Source organism: Micromys minutus, assembly GCF_963924665.1.
Source record: "Micromys minutus genome assembly, chromosome: 15".
Taxonomy (NCBI): domain Eukaryota; kingdom Metazoa; phylum Chordata; class Mammalia; order Rodentia; family Muridae; genus Micromys; species Micromys minutus.
The window spans coordinates 14778840-14787022 of NC_137984.1; the positions used below are offsets into that span (position 1 = coordinate 14778840).

Here is an 8183-nt window from a genome sequence, read left to right on the forward strand (position 1 = left end):
AATCAGGGTACAGACCTAAAACAGGGATTCTCAACAGAGGAATGTCTAATGGCTGAAAAACACATAAAGAAAATTCAATGTCCTTAGTCTTCAGGGAAATGCAGATCAAAAGGATTCTGAGATTTCACCTTTATACCAATCAGAATGGCTAAGATCAAAAAAAAAAAAAAAAAAAAATGGATAGCACATGTTGAGGATGTGTAGTTACGGCACACACCTCCATTGCTGGTAGGAGTGCAAACTTGTACAACCACTCTGCAAATCAAGCTGGCAGTTTCTTAGAAAATCGGGAGTAGTTTTACCTCAATATTTAGCTATACCACTCCTGGATATATCCAAAAGATGCTCCACTCTAGCACAAGGACACTTGCTCAGCCATGTTAATAGCAACTCTATTCATAATAGCCAGAAAGTGGAAATCACTGAGATGTTCCTCAACTAAAGGAAAAAAATGTTTTTAATTTAGACAATGGAATACCACTCAGCTATAATTATAAAACAAGGATTTCATGAAATTTGCAGGCAAGTGGATGGAAATAGAAAACATCATCCTGAATGATGTAATGTAGACCTAAAAGTACATGCGTGGTAATTATTTACTTATAAGTGAATATTAGCCATAAAGTACAGGATTCCCATGTTACAATCCACAGTCCTAAAGAAGCAAAATTACAAGAATGGCCCAAGAAAGATAGTTTAGATCTCAGAAGAAAAATAAAATAGTCATTTCTGGTGGAGGGAAGGAACTGAGTGGGAGAGGGGATGTTGAAGGGAAATGGGGGTGGAGATCAGGTGTTGGGGAGAGTGAAAGGCAGTTGCTGAGGGCACAGGGTATGAAGCATCTCAGTTACCTGGGATGGGGGAGACTCTAAGGGGCCTATGAGGGTGACTCCTAGCTGTGAGAAATATGGAACCCCGAGTGCCCATGCCATTTAGGCAGCAAGGACTACATGTGGTGGGATAAGGAATGAATATGTGGCCTATTTTGGAGAAAGTTCCTTGAGATACTGGGAAAAATATATTCTTTTGGGTGGGTAAAGTATTCTGTAGTTACGTTAGATCCATTTGGTTAGAACTCATATTAGTGCCAGTATTTCTCTAGTTTTTATCGGGCTGACATACTCATTAGTATAAGTGGGGTATTGAAGTTTCCCACTATCAATGTCTGAGGGCCAATGTGTGGTTTAAGCTTTAGTAATATGTGGATGCCCTTTTGTTCAGGGCATAGATGTTAAGAATGGAAACATCATTTTGGTGGATATTCCCTTTGATGAGTATAAAGTGTCCTTTCCTGTGTCTTTTGATTACTTTTGGTTTGAAGTCTGTTTTGTTTGATATTAAAATGATTATTTCAGTTTGCATCTTAGACCAATTAGCTACACTTTACTGATGTAATATTTAGCTTTGACAGTGAAATGTGTTTATTGCATGCAGCAGAAAGATTGATTTTAATTTTGTATCTGTTCCATCAGTCTGTACATTTTTATGGTTGGATTTAGTCCACTGATATTTAGGGATACTCGTGTCTCTACTTCACTTACATAGATTTTTTTCATCTCCAGCACTTCCTCAAAAAGCTGTTTTCTTTTTCTTTTTTTTTTTTTTTACTGTTATAATAACTTTAATTTATCTTGAATTTTACGAAAGTCTATGAATAATTTTAAAAAGCACCTCCTTACCCCATCACTTTTCTCTGGCAATGAGTATGTCAACAGCTTGAATATTGGTATCTTGCAAGGATTTCAGAACAATCACTCACCAAAACACTTGGCAGTTTCTCTATCTTGTTTCTAACTTGATGTTACATCCACTCTGATGGTAACCCGTCCACCTAAATCTCCACCACATTTTGGAAAAAATCAAGGTTGATTAGCAAATTAGTTAGCTTTAGCAACCTGGAAGCCTGGAAGCAAGTTTTGATACTGGCAACAGACCATCAAGAATGACATGTTGTGGTAACTATTAAAAAGAATGACTTAATCTTTTATCGGTCCCCACTGTGAAATAGAGTTGGGTATCCTGTAAGATTGTGTTTGGTGACCGGTATGTGTGATGAATGATATATCTTCTCAAGACATTTTCTGTTTCTGTTGGTCAAGAAAAATGCAAGGAGATGTGTTTGAGTTGAAGATGTAATAGTTTACAGATATCTGTAAAATTGACAAAAGACATTTTCTTGGTTCCTACTCAAACGACCAGTTGAGGTTTCATAACAAATTTCCTCTTCTCAGCAACCATATTTGGATTCTTTTCTCTCAAGATGTTGGACACTCGGTTCAGCGACTCCTCATATGTGTTGTCTCTTTGTGAGCCTGCCTAAGCAGGCCCAGCTTGGTTACTGAATGAAATGACATTGTTGTTTTTGCTGTCTTCATCTTTTTCTACTATTTCATCTTCATCTGGGAATTGAACATTTTTCTTTTTCTTTTTTTCAATGCCAGGCATAATACCGAGGTCATCCTCTGGACCAGCTGGCTCTTGACCACCATTTATAGCTTCTTCAGCTTCATCAATATCAAATATTTTTTTTCTTTTTCTTGAAGAACTTCAAGTCATCTAAGTCGTCAGAAGTATCTGTTTTTCCTACTGTCTTCATCAGCTTCCACATCCTTTTCTTCAGTTGGTTCTGGCTCCACTTCTTTTGTCTCTGAGGGCTGGGTTTCTTTGGTCTGGGCATCACCTGCTTCATCTAACAAAAGAGGATTCTACTTCTTCTTTTTCTTTTTGCTCATAGTAGAATCAAAAATCATCTCCTCCTCGGACATGGCTGAGGTTCCAGTGCGTTCAGCAAGGATGAAGAGTCAGACCAGTCAGCTTTACACCCTGAAGTCAGTGCAGCTCCTAGCAATACCTCTCACAGCACTATGCTCCAGCTCTCCAGCTGTGTGTGTATGCACACCCACATACACACACACTCACACACACACACACTCTGATCATTTCTTAATGTGTCCCGTTTTCTTCCATCAACTTCTGACTAATAGGCTGAAATTTAAAGCTGGTGCAGTTCCTTCTGAGACAGAACAAAGGCCGTATTACTTAATCCCCCTGCCATTAGCCTATAGGTATCAATAGCATAAGCCAGCAGCCTTTTATCCTCAGAAAGAGCAAGAAATGTTTTAGAACCTTTTAGAAGTCATCATGACCATTTCAGTACAGTTCGAGAGCTAGAATCCTGAACCCCCACTAGAGTGCTCTCTGTGCACCTCCCCAGTATGCTCCCAGCCCAGTTCCACAAACTTTAGTCCCAATACTAATTCTAGTTTATTGTTGCCTCCCAAAATAAGTGATCCAGCTGTGATTTTTTTTTAAAAAACTCCATTTACCTTGCTCTGTAGTGTGGAATGATTTCCAGGTAAATGGTCGAGGATTCTGCACTTTGTATGTATTTATTTCATAGGATTCAGGATTGAGTGTCCTCCTTGGATAATATCTTAAAATTCTGTCTTATATGTTTTGCCCAGTTTTATACTCATTTACCATCAAAGGAAAAGTCTGGTACTAGCCACTTTTTTTTTTTTTTTTTTTTTTTTTTTGTATTTGTAATCAGTTTTCTCACTGCCAACTTGATATCTTTGCTTAAATGTTTCAAAGGCATTCCAAATACAATGTATCAGAAAAACCCTGCCTTTCATTTCTAAATCTGGTCTATTTATAAATGCCAGTAACTTAGAAATACTTTGACAACTCCACATTCCTCATCTCTCTTATCTTGAGCATCATAAAATCCCTCAGTAGCCTTGAATTTCAACATAACTCTATCTCCATCACTCACTTGTTAGGGAAATTTATCAAGCTGAAATGACATCCCAGACGATGTTCTCAACTTTTGCCTTCTTCTCCCATCAATCTGTCTTCTCACTACAGCCATATATTTTCTGTCAAAAGTAAACCTGCCCATGTTTTTTCATTCTTTCATTACTTTGTTAAGTGTTTTTCAGTGATTTCCCAGTGGCTGGAGCATGTCTGTAAAACTTCAACATGGCCCATAATATCTGTGTGATTCATTCTGTGCAGCATTTAGTTCTTCTGAGGTGCCTCCATCTTATTCTCTTTACCAGATCCTCTGCTCACGCCAATAACTCCTTTTAGGAATATAATCCATTCATGTTATTTTATTTTTTACATATACCCCAGTGTTCTCAATTTTAGAGAAGCATTTCTTGAGCTAGTTGACTGAGCCAAATAACTCAGTTGATATGTTCAGATGCATACCAGGTTAAGTTTTACATGTATGGAATGTTGATTTATCTCTTTTTCCTTCACTATAGTAAGTCCTGTGAACTACTTTTTTGATAATTGTATTAACCATACTTAAGTGTCTGAAACAGAAGTGGTAATCGGTAGAATTAAAGTAATATTGGTAGAATGAGCAACTTCATTGTTCAAAAACAGGAGTATGGTGCATACAGGTCTTCACGTTCACAGCTATTATTATTGCTCTTATCTGTTGTAAGAATTACAGGCATTGGGCTGGAGAGATAGCTCGGTGGTTAGAGCACCGACTGCTCTTCTAGAGGGCCTGAGTTCAATTCCCAGCAACCACATGGTGGCTCACAACCATCTGCAATGGGGTCTGATGTCCTCTTCTGGTGTATCTGAAGATAGCTACAGTGTACTCATATAAATAAAATAAATAAATAAAATTATAGGCATAAATTTTAATAATATGAATGTAATATCCATAACAATGTCATAATGATCACAATATCAGCCTGTAATAAAATGTCTCTCTAAATGTAAATTCTACTTATATGTAGTTCTAAGTAAATATTTATTTAAAATTTTCTTTCTGTTGTTTCATTACAAATACTTAAGTTCTAAAGGGATGTAAAAAGGGGCTCCTAAGATCATATACATGTTATAACTATCTAAAATGAATGACATCTAAATTTTTATTTAACATTGTACTCTGAGGTACTTACTAATTTGTGTGATTTTTCTTGTGTGCCATACTTTAAGTGATTTATGACTACAAGCTCATTTAATTATTATAACAACAGTAAAAGGAAGACTTTTTTGTACAAGGCACAGAAAAGTTAAATAATCACCTGTTCTAGTTTGACTAAAATGTCTCTATAGGTATACATTTTGATGGCTCAGTTCTGAGTTTCATGCCTTGTTTTAAAGGCAATGGAGCCCACAAGGGGTATTGCCTGGCTAGGTGAAGTAGGCCACTTGGTGACTCATTGAGTGCTATACCCAGCACGGGACCCAGCCAGCCTGCTCTGATTTGTGGTCTGGTACTGTATGATACAAACTCCCGACACAAGGAGCGTAGTCATTCCTGCAGCTCTTTCTTCTCTGTCATAATGAATTAAACTGTCTTTTACCCCCTGGACCAAAACAAATTTTCTCTCCTTAAGTTGTCTCTCCTAGATATTTTGTCACCAGTGATCTAGAGTCAGTTTCCCCTCCTTCCTCTTCTTCTAGTCCTTTTTCACATCTCTTTTCCCCTCTTCAGAAATGGGGAGAGCTCCCATGGATATCCACAGGCATTGGCATACCATGTTGCAGTAAAAACTATGCTCATCTTTTGTTGAGGCGAGAAGAGGCAGCCTAGTAGACAAATGGTCCCAAACGCAACAAAGAGAGTCAGAGATAGCGCCCTGCTCCTGCTGTTATGATTTTCACCTAAGACCAAGCTACACAGCTGTAACACATATGCAGAGAGCCTAGGTTAGACCTATTCATAGTCTCTGGTTAGCAGTCCAGTATCTGCGAGCTCCTATGGGCCAAGGGTGGTTGATTCTGTAGGTTTTCTTGTGGTGTCCGTGACCTCTCTGACTCCTATAATCCTGTTTGGCTCTGGGTTTCTGCACAAGTTTCCATCAGTTGCTGGATAAAAGCACTCTGATGACAGTTATTCTAGGCTCCTGTCTACCAGTAGAGCAGAATATCTTCAACAGTGTTGGGCTCCCCCTCACGCAGGAGTCTCAAGCCAGATAGGTCATTAGTTGGTCATTTCTTCCATTTATGTTCCATCTTTACTCTAACATACCTTTTAGGTAGGACAGATTGCAGTTCTAAGATTTTGTGGCTCGGTTGGTGTTCCAGTCCCTTCCTTGGAAGTCTTGCCTAGTTATAGGAAATGGCCAGTTCAGGCTCCATTTCCCCCATTTGCTAGGAGTCTTAGCTAGGCTCACCCTCATAGAGTCCTGGGAGTTTCCATTGCTTTAGGTTTCTAGCTTGTCCCAGAAACCTCTCCCTCTGACTCCAGTTGTCTTTCCCATTACTCTCTCACTCTGTCCTCCCCACACCTGATTTCTTCTGATCCCATTTCCACCCTAACCTTGTTTAGTCCCCACTCCAATCCCCTTCTCAATGATATTCATGTTTCCACATTTGTCTGTGGTTTGTGGCATGGTTATCCTTTACTTTAAAGCTAATATACAGTTGTAAGTGAGGACATACCATTTTCATCTTTCTGGGTTTGGGTTACCTCACTAAGGATGATCTTTTCTAGATCTATCTGTCCATTTGCCTCAAAATTTCATGATGTTGTTGCTTTTAATAGCCAAGTAGTACATTGTTATGTAAATGTATCACATTTTCTTTATTCAGTCTTTCATTGAGAGACATCTAATTTCTGGATATTTCAAATAAAGATGCTAGGAAAATAGTTGAGCAAGTGTCCTTGTGGCATGGTGGAACATACTTTGGGTATTCACCCAGGAGTGGGATAGCTGAGCCACAAGGTAGATTTATTTCCATTTGTTATTTGAATCACCAGATTAATTTCCAAGTGGTACTAGTTTGCATTCTCTCCAGCAATGAAGGGGCGTTTCCTTTGCTCCACACCCTTGCCAGCATGGGTTGTTACTTGAGCTTTTGGTCTTAGCCATTCTGATAGTTATAGGATGATAAATTTTAGAGTCATTTTAACTTGTGTTTCTCTGATGACTAAAAATATCGAGCATTTATTTAAGTTCTTCTTGGCAATTAGAAATTCCTTGGTCTAGGATTCCTTGTTTATATCTATATCCTATTTTAAAAATAGAATTATTTGGTTTGTTGATATCTAGTTTCTTGTGTTTTCCATATATTTTGGATATTCGCTCTCTGTCGAATGTGTGGTTGGTGAAGGTCTCTTTCTATTCTGTAGGCTGCTGTTTCCTCCCACCCCCTATTTAAAGAATTCTGTTTGTCTTACAGAAGCTTTTCAGTTTCATGAGGTTCTCTTTCTTAATTGTTGATCTTAGTGCCTAAGCTATTAATGTTCTTTCCAGGTGTTTTCACTTTTTTTCCTTATTTTTTTTATTAGATACTCTGTATTTACATATGAGACGTTATCTCTTTACCCCACCCTGTCCTCTCCCCCTCCATTTACCTTCACAAAGGTGTAATCATTCCTAATCCCCCTCTCCACCCCACTGCCTTGGAATTCCCCTACATTGAGAAAATATGCCCTCCCTGGACCAAAGGCCTCTACTCACATTGATGCCAGACACTGGTATCTTCAGCTACATATGCAGCTGGATTAATAGGTCTCTTCATGTGTGCACAAAGGTTGATGTTTCAATACATGGGTGTTTTGTAGGGTTTGAATGATTGATAATGTTCTTCCTATGAGGTTGCAATTTCTTTCAGATCCTTAGGTCCTTTCTTTAGCATTCTCATTGGGGTCCCTGAGTTCAGTCTGATGGTTAGCTGCAAGAATGTTCAGCTGTATCTATATGACTCTAACATACATAGTCCCTGAGGAGACATCTCTATCTGGTTCTTGCCAGTAAGTGCTTCTTGGGATAGTGCTTGGATTTTGTGGCTGCATATGGGGTGGATCCTCAGCTTCTGAGTGATCTTTTCTTTAATTCCTGATCCTCTATTTGACCTTGCATTTCCTCCCATGAGTGTTTTGTTCTCCTTTTTAAGAAGAAATGAGGCATTCCCATTTTGGCCTTTCTTCTTTTTGAGCTTCATAGTGTCTATGAATTGTTTTTGGGAACTCAGAGCTTTCTGGTGCTAGTATCCGCTTATCAGTGAGTGCATATCATGTGGGTTCTTTTCTGACTGGGTTACCTCATTAAGAATGATAGTCTCTAGTTCCATCCATTATCCTACAAATTTCATGAAGTCATTGTTTCTAATAGCTGAGTAGTACTCCACTGTAAATGTACCACATTTTCTGTATCCATTCATCTTTTGAAGGACATCTGGGTTCTTTCCAGCTTCTGGCTATTATA

The 8183-nt window shown here is 38.5% G+C and overlaps 1 pseudogene across 1 annotated transcript; it reads right to left on the reverse strand.

Moving 5' to 3' along the window:
* Positions 1-1984: 1984 nt before the first annotated feature.
* Positions 1985-2765, reverse strand: LOC308430290 (eukaryotic translation initiation factor 2 subunit 2-like; annotated as a pseudogene). Its single transcript has one exon. The product of its transcript is annotated as a eukaryotic translation initiation factor 2 subunit 2-like (transcript).
* Positions 2766-8183: the final 5418 nt, after the last annotated feature.